At 46.5% G+C, this 16,030-nt stretch overlaps 1 protein-coding gene across 2 annotated transcripts in view; it reads right to left on the bottom strand.

Moving 5' to 3' along the window:
• The window catches only part of TMEM266 (transmembrane protein 266), a 70,005-nt gene that overhangs the window by 53,236 nt on the left and 739 nt on the right, over positions 1–16,030 (bottom strand). The window contains exon 1 of one of the 2 annotated variants that reach the window (XM_072345442.1): positions 15,880–16,010. The exons of the other annotated variant lie outside the window; for it this stretch is intronic. The gene's annotated coding sequence lies outside the window, so the exon portion shown is untranslated. Of the gene's footprint in view, positions 1–15,879; positions 16,011–16,030 lie in introns of those variants that run through there. 2 annotated transcript variants of the gene reach the window in all.

Below are 16,030 nucleotides of genomic sequence, written 5' to 3'. Positions count from 1 at the left end.
GAAACCCCAAAAAGCTCCTTCAGGAAAGGTAGCAACACCCCTTTGCTTCACTTCAGGTTGGACAAGATGGCAGAGGCTCATTGAGATGGAAGATACAAGATTGATTAAACAGACCAACCCCCAAATCCTCTTTCAGCCAGCCAGCATTTTCAGCAAGTATTTGTTTACACGGCTCTAATAGGTAGATACATAAAACTTCCTTTATCTTCCAAAAATATCTCAGTCAGATTTATCAAAAGATTATGAATGCAGAGCGTTACAAAACAGAGTAAATTAACTTCCTCTTCAAATCAAATACGTTAGATCCCTGTTTTAACACTGCAGGTTCCCAATTCCAGTCATAGCTTTAACATTCCTATACAGCACTCAGAAGGAGAGAAAGGTACAAAAGTCTGAGCTTTCCACTCCATAGGAAAAAGGGAATTTTGATTCTTCATCACTGATCTACAATCTAGCTTTTACATACATCATTAAAAATATATATATGATGGAAAAAGGGCAAAAGTCCTCATCACAGTAAATGTGTTTAGAATTGGGGGAAAAATAGAAATTAAATAAAAATCAGACATTCAGAAATGAGGAAATGGCAGATTTGAAGTTGCTCATGCAGCCATAATCCTATCCCCTTATGGGATCACCCTGCATGCCGAAATTAAGCAGAATGCAGGGGGTGGAGCAGGAAGCATTGAATCTCGTAACTAAAAACGGTCTCGCTATTTGTTCGTGTTTCCTAGAAAAGTTAAGAGAGGCCATTAAAAAAAAAAAAAAAGAGAGAGAGAAAGGATCTTTTGCATAATCACAACCTCCCCACAAAGCAGTATGAGCACTGTTTCAATCTTGAGCTTTCAGTACTGCAAACTTGGACCTCAGAACACATTAAAATCCTGTAGAAGAAGACTAAACAAACATGAACTGCCGGGATAGACCAGCCCCCTTCAGAGGCACTTGTAGACAAATGCTACTTCCAGACAAACAGGAGCTGGTGCTCTGTTTGGGATGGCAAAGCACAAGCACTCCTTTCCTCTATTACCTCTTCTCCAAGGAACTGGAAAGAGCAGGAGGAAACCAGGTAGCAGAGTTCTGTGTCATGCCAGCATTCCAGCTTGAACGTTCTTACAACACATGCCCACGCTGCCCTGACAGCCCCTATGGGCCCTCATTCCCATCTGCATAGCTATGGGCTGCACTTGGTCCTGCCAAAGAGGTTGTATTCAGTTGTTCAGATACACTACCAAGGCCATACAGAAAAAGCACAACGCCCAGCAACTACTTGAGCAAGCCACAATGTGCCCAGCTCTGAAGTCACCAGGATGGAAAGGCTCCACTCCAAACTAGCAGCTGTTGAGTTTTAACAGCTCATAGCAAATGACACAGTTAATGAGGTGTCTCAAAGTTCTGGAATAACTGGGTAACTACTGGGGCTGTTCACACAAACTGAGCTCCCTAACATCAGGCATGCATTCATTTAGTGAGAAGAGTACTCATTTGGCCTCTTATTCTGCACTAACTCTCCGGGATTGCACTTTCTCCATGCTACACAGTGCCCACATCTAGCTGTAATAAATTGTTCTCTTTGCTGTTGTTCCCTGTAGCTTCCCATAACTACAGTGAAGAGTCATTAACCAGAGACCTGCAGCCCCAGTGAACTTCAGTAAACAGTAGATGTGTACTACAGTGAGGTTGTGGATGCCCGATCCCTGGAACTATTCAAGGCCAGGCTGGATGTGGCTCTGGGCAGCCTGGTCTGGTGGCTGGCAATCCTGCACATGCAGGGGGTTGAAAATGAGCATATTGTGGTCCTTTTCAACTCAGGCCATTCCATGATTCTATGACTCTAAATGCATTCACACTATCAGACAAGTTATAACCAGTATCTAGAAGTAAAGACTTCACTGTAAGAGCCAACTATACGACAAATAGATCTGAGGAATGTCTAAGCTCTGCCATTCCTGGTATGTATTTTGAGCATCCTTCTAGACTAAGTTTTCTAAATACATGACAGTATGGCTTCGTTGTGCATCTTGAAAGCAACTGTATAACAGCCAGTCCACTCGTGAGAAATACACTGCTCTTCTCCCACACACAAAACAAGGCTTTGTAGTTTGGCTTTGGGCAACAAACAGCCGTCAGCTGTGCTGACCACACTGAACCTAAACAAATGGCTGGACCCCCTTATTAAGTATACCATAAGGAACAATTACTTCAATACACAGTTAATGCATTTAACTGTATAAGCCTGGGTCCCTCGGTAGGTAATGGCATGCACTTACTACATACAATAAGCCAGGTTCCTGCCACAAACAGATGATGAGAGACTCAGCCCAAGCTGCAAGGATGCTCAACCCTGCCAGACCTATGATCTGGAGTAAACAACCCTCACAATGCACACATACACTGGCCAGCAATTCCCAGGTCTAACAGCCAAACCTGCAACTTTCCCCCTCACTTTTAGCTGAGCTCAGGATGGTGGCATCACATTCAGAAAAGCATAGAAAGACTCCGCGTGTTTTCAACTATAAATCATATGTGCTAATTCCTAGGCCACTCTAAATATCTTTAAATCACTCCCAATGAATAAAGTTGTGGAGATGTGCTGGTTGAGAAAAGTTATTCTCATTTACTGCCGTGCTCTCTGAACCACGGCATAGTTGCTTTTTCTTGTGTATTCAGCAGTAGTAAGTAACACTTATTTAAGGTGATATAATAGTTTTAGGCGAACACTTATCTCACACGGCAATCTGCTGGAGACACCGTGGTACAACTGCTAAGTCTGTGCAACAGACTGCTACTCTGGCACTCAGTTCAGGGAATAAGCAAAGCAGATGTATTTGAAAAGGCTCATTTGCTCACTATTTTCATTAAAATTGAATACCAGAAAGAAAACAGGCCACAACCCAACCACACCGGTCCAGGGGAAAATCCTCTTCCCCTTTCAGCATACGAGGCTGTGGTTCCCAAACATCCACCAGAGCAAATCCAGGGCAGTCTGCTTCTTGCAGCACTGCACAGGCAGAAGAGCATTGGCCACAACTCTGTGACTCAGTGTAGCAGCCCTCCTGCCACCCTCTATGACTCTATTTTAGCACCATCTGATTTAGTACTCCAAGTCTCATGACCCATATCCAATAAAGAGGTTCCATGTAATACACTGATCAGATAAAAGGATGCTTTCAAGCAGTGGTTATGCAAGGGATGCACACTGAAATGCAAAATCTTCAACACTGAATGAATGCTAAGTTAAAAGGAAACCTATCCTTGCTCTTAAATTCCAGCACATTGCCCTTCTGCTTGGAACTGAATGACGTCTGCTACAGCTGCTAACAAGCTTTTGTTAAGATTCATCAACTAAGCTTCAATTAAAAGTTAAAAACAACTTTACCAGGAGAGAATCCTCAACTCTTCTGAGAGGTGTTCGTCAAAACTATTTTAACATCACTGCTGCACCAACCTCTCCAGGCAACCACGACTTGCTAAATAAGTTGCCAGTCTCCAGACACAGGCACAACAGCACTAGGCACACAATCCAAGTAGTCTGTAACAAGAGCAGACTCCCCAGCCCAATTCCATGCCCCAAGACCACAAAGCAAATTGGTGCTGGAGAGATTAGAATTCATCCTTCTGACTTTTTGACTGGTATTTCATCAGTGGAAGATGCCACTTCCCAATAGACAGCAAAGCCTCCTTTATTAGTGGTGTGGGTTGTTTAACACTTTTATTTTTGGAGATTTTATGTAGGTAGTTTTGTTTTCAATTCTTATGTGAATTAGGAGTATGAAGCACTGCAAAATCAATACGGCTTCTCCAACAAAACAAGTGTATCTGCAAGGAATTAAGATTACGCTGGCCTCAGGTCAGAGATTTACTGCACTTGACCCTGTACAACAAGCACTAGAAATGAAACTGCCTGCTGCAAAGACCAGCCAGGAGCTTAAAGAGGCAGCGTCTTGTGCTTGTTTTACTCTTCATGCCTCTAATAACAACGCTGTAAAATGAATAAAAACCAACTTATGGCTCTCACTCAACACACTGTTGTTAACAGCTGACAGTTCATGACCCGTTCAGAGTTTACAACATTAGAAAAAAAACAAAACCCACAATAAAACACAGGACAGCTTTCAGATGGTACCAAGCATCTGCTGCCAGGGAGAGCTGTCTGAGGCACCCGCTGCAGGATGAGGAGGGGAGACACCGCAAGATGAGGATCAGAACCATCCATTTTAGAACCCTAGAAGTGAACAGTCTGTCGGGGCAAGAAAAAATGCTGTATTTTTATGATTCATATGCTACTTTGAAACAAATTAGATACTTCATAAGGTGTTTGTTTTCTTGTTTTCCTAAGTGGCATAAGCCCTGTTCCAAGGGACTTAACCTAATTGGAGACAATGCTTACAATAATAAGATCAGTTTTGAAGACACACATACTCAAAGGCTTACAAACACAGCCTGGGTTACAGGGCCTGTGATATTTGGTGATGCTGAAGATGGGAGCTTTTAGAAAAGCTCAAGTACTGACAACACAAGAAACATCGTATGTTTCAGGACAGGGAAATCTGTCTCAAACCCAAAATGGTAAGCACTTTTTTTTTTTGACAAATATTCTGTCAACAGTTAGTCATTTCTTTTTAATGCACACTACCCATCTTCAATTAATGCACACTACCCATCTTCAATTAATGCACACTACCCATCTTCAACAGCTGTGGCAATACAGAAATCCCTACCAAGCACAAAACAGACAGGTGGCCAAACTAAACATAAAGGGCTTCAGAGCGAGGTGACAGGCAGCACCCAAAGGGCTGGAAGGCACATCTGCCTCGTACAAGCAGCCAGAAACACCATGCACCCCCATCTGGGAGCAGAGCGCTTCTGACTCCTACAGGACTGAAATGAGGAGTTCACACCTGCGGGGCCCTATGCCTTTCCCCTGCTTTTAGAGGAGGTGGTTTTACAGAAGGAAAAGAACCATCCTACTGTGTCCAGGCCAACAGTTTTCCTCTCAGGATTAGAGAGAAACTAGAGCAGGTCACGCTGAGTTGGCACTGCTGCAGCTGGACTTTGATACCATCACCAGCTGGCGAGTTGAAGGCTAACTCAGGTATCACAGCACACTGGCAGCCTGCAGCACTGCAGCAAAGTAACCACATAAACCAGAATTCCTCCCCCCCCCCAATAATTCCCCTACAGTAAAACAGCAGCTGACTACAACTACAGACCTGGCACTCCTTAGCAGGCGATAAGATTTGCTGTAAGCATCTAAAAATACACTTGATGGCTGGCAGCCCAAGGAAGCAATCAATGGAAGTTCACGAGGTGCGCTTTGCGGCCCAGATGTTCTCAAACTGCTCCCAGTGGAAATCTGACAGAGATGACCAGTTGCAGTATGCTGACTTCTATTCCTTCTGCTATCGCAGTGTGTGCTCAGATGAGAAGCACGCTCGCAATTGAAAATGATCTCCCTCAAATATTTCCCCTTTTGTTACGGTTAGCATAAAAACATCACAACTAATTGGTAGGATGAAGTTGGACTGGAGACAAGTTGATATCAAGCACAAATCAACCTGCACTGCTGCAGCAAAATGACCTTAACAAAAGCTCCAAATGCACGACCACAGCACCAGATAGCAACAAAAATTCCAGATAACAAACTATTTCCCTTACCTGGCTTATGCACTTTTTCAGCACACAGCATTAGAAGTTGTGTAAAGCTGTGGAAGAACAAGAGGTCTTACTTGCTTATATAAAGAAAACACCCTGCAGGATTTTCTAGGCAAATGGACTGCAAAGGCAAACTGTTACTAGATCTTAATTTATTATATATTCATGTCTGAAAGCTTTCTTCCAACACTTCAGTTATAAATGATGATAAAAATGCAAAACTATACCTTGGGGAACATACAAGAACTTGTTTGAACATGCATTTCTCCGTGCACTCAAACACAGAACACAAGCATCGAACTCGGATACAATGCCTGTCACCTCCCTTATGCAAGGGGCGCACACTGGTTATGGACATCACTGCATCTTCATCCCTCCTCTCAGTTAGGCATTAAATTAACGAGCAGCAACTTGACTGCCAATGGCAAAGACCAAGGCAGGCCAGAAGGAAAGCACCTGAGTGCAGCACCCATGTCCAGCAGCCACTGCTGTACACCGCCCTCACTGGTTCAACCACAGAGCCCACAAGAATTCCAGTCCAAATCCTTTAGGGGTGAGCAAATGGCTGCTCCAGAAGTAATACCTCACCCAGAGGCACCCCCAGAGAAGCCTCAGAGGCCCTTTTTGCAGCATTTCTCAGAAAGCAGTGAATTTTGCCAACGCAGAAGAACTGCTGATCTGTCATCATCTCTGCAAGTTACAAGGCACACAGAACTAAAGCCAAGTTCAAATTTCCAGTGTTTTCCTTCACTCTGCTACTTCAGTCTGCTCCATTTCTTTCCCCTAAGGACAACACTTGCCCTTGGCTCCAGTCACAGGGCTGAACATGCACTACATTCTGTCCTCACCTTCAATTCTAAACAATCCAGACCAACTCTGCTCTTACCAACACCAGTATGCTGCAGGATTTTCCCTCAACACCAACCACTCAAACTCTTGTCCATTCCACAGTGTTTTCAAACAACCATTTTTAATGCAAGCAACAGCATTTTGCCTTACTTTTTGCAGAGAACACGAAGCTGCTTCAACAAAGAGGTTCAGGTTTTCACAGCACAGGTCACAAGCTTCACATCCCACCAGACCTGTATTTCAGACAAGATACTGCAAGTGGATTCCTTTGGAGACACGCTGCCAAATGTCTTCAGCTCCACCACTGCTGTTGTTGAGCATGGAGTGCAGGTGAGAATTCAGGAGCATTTCCTTGGTTTACCATCAGTGCCGCTGGCTGAAGGGTTACGGAGCGTGGACGCTGCCTTCCTTGTCCCCATTTTTCACTTAAGCTCTGGCAGCTACACGCAGAAAGACAGATTCCTTTATGTATGATAAATGCTACAATCACTGCCATCTCCTTAGGGAAGGCAAGAAGTGCTGAGCGCAGCTCAAACAGAGAAATAGTTCATACTGAAAATACAACTTCTCCACTGCAAGGCAGACTGATCTTCTGCTGGGTGAACAGCAAGGTAAAGAACATGCAGCTCATTAACTGAATACACTGGACCTCATGCCCTAAAAATCACACCTCTTTGAGTAGACTTGGCCACTTCTGTCATCTTTTCAGGCTATGATTTTGTCACTTTGTTGCTTTTTCTTTAAGCTCCAGCCTGGGGAGGTGGTATAGAGATGCTCAACTTTGCAGCAGGATGAAATTCAGAACAAAAGTGTCCATCACCACTTGTTTCCCAGCCCTTCTGGGAAAGGCCACCGAAGCAGATGGGGATGTTGCTGAGCAGATAAGCACACCCAGTCAGGAACCCACAGATGAACTTACAATCTTACTTTAGGTCACAGCATGACACACACGCAAAAACTATCAGCTATTGGCATAGCAGTAAGCTCCCTAGTTTGCTTTAAAATACTCAAAGAACTTAAAAAAACCCCTTACATTATTTGTAAGGTAGAAGCAGGAACTTTTCCATAGGTAAGGGAAACAAGGTAACATGTAACACAGTTCGTCCCCCAAAACTCCATTTCACATGCCTTCATCAGAAGCTTGCTCTCCCTCACTATTTGTTTTCCTCCCTTTCTCCCCTCAAGCAGCTTGGTAAGCTTCTAAGCAGTTTTAATCTTCAGGGTGGGCAGCAGTTGTTAGTTTAATACAGCATGTTTAAACAGACTCTATGGTCCTAAGCACTGCTGCAAGCAAACACATATACAGTTAAATCTGATAAACCAAGAAATGCTTTCAGAAGTGCTAGTATCATTCAGAGAGGAAAAAGTGTGACAAACATAGTAAAACAGTCCAGACTTTGCACTGTAAAAGCTTGTACTCAACTCTGATCTATTCAGTTGTTCCATCAGCTAGATATCTGATGATATTCAATATCATATATATGATATTCAATATGCTTTTTATTTATTTCAACACTAGGCTCTGAATGCAAACATTGCCAGTCTCTGCTTAAAGACCAATTATCCAATGCATACCCAAGTTACTATGAATGTCTATAATACATTATTGATACTATAACATCCTCTGACCCAGACAGAGCTGGCTGCAGTATATAATTAAAGGTTTTTGATGCATTACATTATTCTCCTCCAAATGCAGTTCCTGCAACACGCTTTACAGACCAGGTGAAGCAGCCTACCTCAGCTTGCTAACACTTTGTCCAGCCATTTACACAAAGCCAGCGTCCTTGGAAAGGAAAATACCACCCCAACCACCTGTTTTTCTCCATTATGTAATTCAAGAATTTGAACTCTGGATTTCCCTTTTTCCTACCTTCATTCTACGATAAAGCAATCTGTACTGTGTTACAATAGCATCATAATCAAAGATAAGGATTGCACTACACCAGACGTTACCTGGAGGGAAAGCTCCTGTAGCACGCAGCTAACTTAACAAGCAAACACACTGCAAGGTGATTTTTAAAGCCTGCAAAACATAGAGGCACTAGAGTACAAAGACCTCCCACTCAACAGAATGAGTGCTACCAGCCTATACTTGGCAGTCCATTTGTCCCATACACCTCAATCCTCATTGCAAGGTACAATTCAGAACAAAGCTCACTTCACACTTTCACTCTGGGAAACCTCTTCATAAAGGCCATCTATCAAACTGCTGCTCGACAATCTTTTTCAGATGATGACATGGATCATTTCTCAGCAGACAAGTAAAAATGATCCAGGAAACATCAAGCAGGCACCAGCTGATGCCGCTCACCTCCTCACTGAGAACAGCCCCATTCCCACGTCTGCAAAGCAGCTGAATAAGCCCTTAGCTTTGTTTCCCCCTTCACTGCACCGAGCTCTTCCACACTGACAGACTAGCAGGTTTCCATCAGCTCTGAACATTTTAGAGAGTTTGAAGTTCTCTCAAAACAACACACATGGAAGCTTACAGCAGACACCGGGATCCTGTTGAGGTGCAGCACACAGCCACTAAAGGATGGAAGAGAAACGTTCTTTCCACTGCTCACACACTTCAGAAGAGTACAAGCAAGTTGCTGAAGAATACTTAGCCTCAAGAAGTCGCAATGGAAGTCACATGTGCACAAGAATTAAAACTGGACAGCACACAACTTAATATTCAAGCAACTGTAAGCCCTGAGTTCCTATTCCTCCTGCTTTAGGGGCAGCCCTCAGCCCAGTGCTCCAGGCCTCCCCAGAACTTCATTCACACACCAAAATTCCTCAGCTTTCTGGCAGTACCTGAGCCTGGGTATGAGTCTAAAAGCAGCACTTGGGGATAAATTCACCTTTGAAACCAGCAGCAGGGAGCTGGGGTTGTTGGAAATGTTCACAAAGGTGAGCATGTCACCATCACATCCATCATGGATTTAACCTGAATACTTAGTTAATACAATGGAGAAGGACATCACTCTACAGCCTGATGCATTTAAACAGCCCAACCTCTATAAGAAACTACCTGGCCTCTGAAGGTCTGTTTTGAGCATCAAAATCACCGGGTTACATCCTTTGATTTCTTCCCCCTTTTGAAGTGAAAGGACGACACAACACAGAGATTTTCAGCATCTCACAGTACAGGGCAGAAGCTTTTCCAAAAAACAACCTCCAGCTTTTTACAGCTGACGTTTGCAGGGGAAAAAAACCAACACCAAAAGCCAAAAATCACCAATGCTGTGTTAAAAGCTCGTCTGAGCTTCTCTTCAGGATGGAATAAAATCCTTAAAGGATACAAGAATGCTGTGAACTTGAACTCCGGCAACAATCCCCCACCGAAACCCAAACTATTCTTAGCAGCCTGTGAGCAGTTTCACATCGCAGCGGGGTCACTGCAGTGCCGTCCTACATAATAAATACGTGTGGATCTATCAGCAACGAGGATCCCTGATCCAAACAGCAAGCGAGGTTGTTTCAGGTAAATCACAGCGTCTGACTCTCCCACCTACTCCCTGCTTTTATAATCACTTCTTCCAGTTAGCAAACAAACAGGATTTCCCATGTGGTGGCTACTACAGACCAAAGGCACAGACGACACGAAAGGTAACTACTGTGCTTATAAAATGAATGGCATTCAATCATTACTTACTGTATGAATATAGCCTGATTTCTCAGCAGCATTCCTTTAGGTGATAAGAAAAAAGTTTGGTTATTACGGCTTTAGTGTCAGTAACTGGGACTCAGGTGGTAAGAGAAAGGTACAGAGGCACACGCTGACAAAGGTAAGCCAGCTTCTCCTTACAAGCATCAATCCTTAACACAGGCCGCAAACAGAACAGGCTGAATGCACCCAAATTGACATAGATTCTTACCAGCGCTGCATCCGATCATTTAACAAGAAAAGCAGCTACAGAAGAATTTAGTTGCATGTTTTGAAAGGCTGCTACAAGCTTGTGCTACGTTGGAGAAGTGGCAGCAGAATTCTTAGTGGCAAGTATACAGTATTACCTACATAACAAAGGGAGGTTCCTGGGGTTTCTTATTCCAAACATATCTATCACCATTCACACCGCCCTCACCAAGATTTATTTCCCCTGTAAATCCCCTAGGAAAGAATTTGTCTTATCTGCACTTGAACAGCCCAGAGCACAACAAAGTTTCAGTCTCCTTTGCTTTAAGTACAAGCATAGCACGAGTATTTAAGACAGAAAGCTGCACGTGTTCAAGGAACGCCCTTTGTATTCACTTCTCACTCAGTTCCCTCTTGCAGCTCAGAATGAACACTTCAGCTGTCATTCTATTAGCAGCTCTACCTCCCTATGAAATGAAGACAGGGCCAAGTTTGCCTGCATCGTGAGTTCACAGTAAGCAGCAACCAGATGGACAGCACATCGCCATATGCTCCCCTTTGCCAAAAGGTCGAGAAGGAAGCAAATACAAGTCAGAAAAAAAATGAGCGTGGAAACAAATGTCTCCATAACATTCCTATTGATTCAAGCACACACTTTTCCCTCCCAAAAGCCCATTGCTCCATTATTTGTGCCTTGACATTGGAACTGCAGGAAGTGGGAGCAACGAGTGGGGCAGCTGGGGATCAGCTCCAGCAAAGCCTTTGCTAGGCAGGCAATGTGCCTGCACTGTATGCAGCACTGCTGTGCTCACACAAGCACGGGGAAAAGAACCCACCTCATGTGGCCCAAAGTGATAAGGAAGGGAGCAGAGCCAGCACTACATGACGTAGGGTCAACCCCAGAGAAGCAGAGGCTTCTCCCAATGCACTGCCAAGAGGTTCAGCTGTGCCCGCTCCACAGCCTCCTCCGCGTTTCCTTTTGCCCTAAGAGAACGTGTCAAAAGCTTTTAAGCAAACCTTGGATGCTACTTAAGCGCTGCGTTGCTCTTTCAGTCAAAGGAAACCAACCAGCCACATTGTGTCTCCAAGGAGTACCTGCCCTTTGAACTAGTCCCAAAAATAACCGCCTCCAAAGCTGAGAATGTCTGTTGAATTACGTTAGTGCTCCCTGCTCAGGAACGACTTCTTAAAATCAAAACGGATAAAAGAGGATTCGTGTTGCTCCAAGTGGTGGCTGATAACAGAAAAAAGGAAGTAAATACGCACAAGAAGAACCTTCCAAGTTGTCTTCAAGACCTTTGGACGAGCTAGCAAACAAACCGTGCCCCACATCTCACTTTCCTCTTCAAGCGTTGGTTTCAAGGCTAATTTTATCATCCCTGATAAAAAGTGACAATTTATTAGACACGGGTTGCAAAACCCAGGCAGCTCTTACACACCAGAAGCTGTGGGCTGTGCGCTGCTGAGACATCACACAGCTCACGCTTACAGCCAGGCTGTTTGGTAACACTTATTAACACACACAGGAGCCCTACAGTTCACAATAAGACTGTTTGAAATTCATACCATCACCTCCACGGTGATGCATTTTCTATGGGAAATGTGATAGGGGCGTACAGAAGCACTAAAACAAATCAGCAGCACGAGTCACACTCAAATAGAATTGGAGTTTTGCTGTTTTCCTATATAAATCCTCATCATCTTAGTGGCAAAAGCTGGTAGGTACACTCGACTAACAGCCACGTAACACCGTTAAGTCACTGTAAGCACGAGAGTCGCAGCTTTTTGACAAGCTCTGACACTTCTCTGGTTTGCAGGCGGCCTTTGAAGTTCCCTGAGCAGCACAGACGCTGTCTCATGGCAATCCACTCCAGCAGAACTGAACTGTTTCCCTGTGGCTGCTTGCTTTTCTTAGTTACTTGGCAGCCCCTCCAAATACCCCGCTGGACACAGACCCCACACAGACCCCATGCTTTGGGCACAGCAGGAGCAAAAGGGGCCTCAAAACATTGCAGGGCTGCTGAAGCACACACACAACGCAGCAAAGGGATGGGAAAACAGGTCGGACATCAACCCTCATTTCCCTGGACAGGGCATCAACGTCACCCACAAAATACCACCACCTTACCCAAGGAGGCAACTGCATGAATTACAGTTAATTCATGGACTCAGATCCCACTTGTTAAGGCGAACCACAGAAGGTGAACCACGTCTGTGTAACATCCTTTTTAAAACACAAACAATACGAAGAGGTTCCGTGTCAGAAACTAATTTGCAAGGCAGTTATTTTGGTTTAGAGTTCAACTCTTGGAAAATTAGGAAGCATCATATTTAGAACAGCATATGACTTAAAAAGATGATTAATGCAAATGGAGGTTAACAGTTATGTTTGCATACTAATTTCCCTGCAAGTCATTGGCTCATTCAGGGCACAGGACGGCTCACACAGGCAGAGCTAAGCTTCTGCAACCCTCAGCCAGACATTTGCTGACCTATAGGCCTCAGGTTTAGCAATCCAAGTATCTGAACGTTTTAAAGTGTAGTTTTAATTCATCCTTAAAATACAGTTTTGAATAAAAAACTAAGCAGATGCGCGTTATACTCCATTAAACTCCCTTCTTGCCTTGGGTTCACAAAAGCCTGCCCATCATCACTCACACAACACCAGGGACTTGATCACCCATATATCATCAGTAGTGGCCATATAACTAAACTTGGAATTAAACCCTCACACACAGCATTTGCCTTGCCAAGTCCCAGCTGCAGGCGATGGGTGGACTGCAACAGGATGGGCTGAAGGAAACCTCCCACTGTTCCACTCAGCCTTAACCCCCCAGTGAAGACTTTGCTGGAGGAAAAAAAGGCTTTAAGCTGGGAGCCTCCGGAGCCAAACAAAGTCACAGGACAAGTTACTCCATATGGTGATGAACTAAGGTGTATGGCACTCCACTTGAAGCTGGAAGTTCACCAAGTATGATGATGTCCACCCCACGACACAACAACAAAACCCACTCTCTGTGCACAGACTCCCTCCTCGTGTTATTACACCTACCAGGACCATTGCCATCAAGTCCAACTGTGTGCAAAATCCAGATAGGACCCGCAGGGAAGGAGGCCATGATTTCATTCTCCATGTATCAGCCAGCAACAAAGGCTCTGCAAATAGCACTGCGCTGACACTTTGACAATAACACAAGGCAAGAAGGAGTCCAGCTCACCCTCCTACAGCAACAGTGGTTCAGCAGTGTTCATAAGGATGAAGTACTGCCCATTAAGGAACACCACTGTCCAGAAGATGAGTTGAGTACTATGGGGACAGAACACATCGTTCGTTGCACGTATAGAGAGTGCATGCATGTTGGTGTTACACTAGGTAACATGATTTAGTTCACTACTGTTCTATTGACAGGTAACGCAATAATCTAAATGAATACTGATAATAAATTATAGGTAAACTTCAGTCTTACCAGGGTCTCATGGGGCAATCCATTTTCTCCCAGTCTGGAGGAAATCACATTAATTACAGTGAAACCACTTTTCCTGACCATGCTTGAAATCTCACTTCCAGCACAGAGCGATAGAAGCAGCAACCTGTGATGCAATACTGCTGCAGAGTCAGCAGCTGCAGCGTGCAGCCTGCCGGAGATAGAGCTGTCAGCAGGCTGCTGGCCAGCCCGGCTGTGGAGCCCCTGCTGCACCCAAGGAGGGGCAGTGCACAGCAGCACCTGGAGCAAGCAGAGACGAGGCAAAAAGCTGCTCGTGCCCGCCACAGAGCACCTCCAGAACACACAGCCAGCTGACCTTTGGGAACACAGGGATGGGGACAGCAGTTACACCGTGCGCTGTGCTCTGCAGTTGCAGTCAGACATGGTCTGGAAGCACTTCAGCTGAGCAGCAGCTTTTGTTGCAGCTTGCACTTCAAGCTTACACAGCTCATATCTTGATTCTCTTACTGACCTTCTCGTGAAACAGTTGGAGTCAAGGTCTCCTCTCACCCACTGTCCCCAGTCTGCACTCAGAACTGGCAATACACACTCCTGTGAGACATCCTCATTGTCTGCTCCTGTGCAACGTGCTCACAGCACGCTGACAGCACCAGACTTCTCCCCCAACTTAAACCTCTTCTCAGCCTTCCAAGAAAGAGCACTCCTTGAGCACAACAAGGGAAAGCAACTCACACCTGGACATGCAGCACCGGGACAGGGCTGCAGAACTCCGCTTTGTTCCAGAGCACGCAGAAATAAGTGAGCACACGCACTGCTTCAGGAACACAGGCTCCCTGCTTGCAGAGCCTCTTTGCTGACAGTGAGCATTCTGTGAGCAGCACTCAGGAAGCACAGCACGTTGGAAGCAGCACACGCATGCTTCTCATCCAGCACCCTTTGCAAGAGAGGCACTCCTTCCTTTCTCTACTCGCAGCACAGACCTCGTTCACAGGATCAAGTTACAGTTGTTTCCCCTCCACGAGGTAACAGCTGCAGATTGTTAACCACAAAGCCTTGTTGCACAGCCCTGATTTGCCACATGCAGCCCAACACCTGTGATACTCCTGACCAGCACCACCCTATCACCAGCCCTCCTACAAACATCCTGCATGGACCAGCCCACGGGAGCCACCAGAGAACTGCTGGGTACCAGCACCCCACATCAGCCCTGCTGAAGTGATAAGGCTGTATAACACATGAAGGATGTGCGGGTCACTCACCTCGGCTTGGGCAGACCCCAGCCTGCAGGCACCACATCAAACAGAGCCCACAGCACAGCAGGTGCCCACGCTGGGACCCGTGAGGCTGCCTGTTCTCTGCTGATCACCTGCCTATGCAGACAGCTGTGTGCATACTGAGTCGCTGGCTCTGCTGCTCCTTCTATATGCAATCACTTGCAGCTGTTACAGCGGTCCCAGGTGCACGCCTTACTTCACACAGAACTCGTAGGTCAGCCTGCCAAGCACCAACCGACAAACCCTACGGGGGCACCTAACGAGCCCTTCCCCTGAACTCGGCACGCCGACAAGCTCAAAGCCCACACGCATCTACTTACTATTCTCCACACACCACGTTTCCGTGCCACGCTTCCCCGCCTGCAGGGGGGCTCCCCACAACTCGCTGCCCGCCGCTCTCCGCGCACAGCAGAAGCGGCCTACGGAGCTCGGTACGTTACAGCAGCGAACGACCTCACGGCACGGAGCGCGCTCTGCCCCGCGCGACGGCGCCGCTGCGCGAACAGCGGAGCAGCTTCAGCCGTCCCGGCCCCGAGCGGCACAACGGAGCGGCACAACGGAGCGCACCGGCCCGGCCGGCTCGGGACAGCCGCGGCCGCGAGGCGGCAAGTTGCCGGTCCGGTCCGGCTCCAAACTTTCCGTGCCGCGGAGCTGCTCCCGGCGCGCCGTCCACCCGCGCGGCCCCTCCGCAGACAGACAGACAGACAGACAGACAGACAGCCGGCCCGCCCGCCCCGCGGGGACCCACCGCGGCGGCCCCGGGGTGCCCAGCGCCGCGCACGGCCGTGTCGGAGCACAGCACAGCACGTACCTGCCGCACGGCGCCGTACCGCATCGCGCTGCTCCGTTCCGGCGGGGGCCCGCGGCGCGCGCCTCGCGCGTGACCGACACCGCGAGGGGAGAGCGGAGGGAACGCCGTGCGCGCGCTCAGCGCCCTTCCTGCCGAGTCGCCTTGGAAACGG

The sequence above is a fragment of the Excalfactoria chinensis genome, chromosome 10, assembly GCF_039878825.1.
Source record: "Excalfactoria chinensis isolate bCotChi1 chromosome 10, bCotChi1.hap2, whole genome shotgun sequence".
NCBI classification, from domain to species: Eukaryota; Metazoa; Chordata; class Aves; order Galliformes; family Phasianidae; genus Excalfactoria; species Excalfactoria chinensis.
Note: the sequence above shows the minus strand (reverse complement) of the source record. Positions and strands in the feature narration are given on the sequence as shown.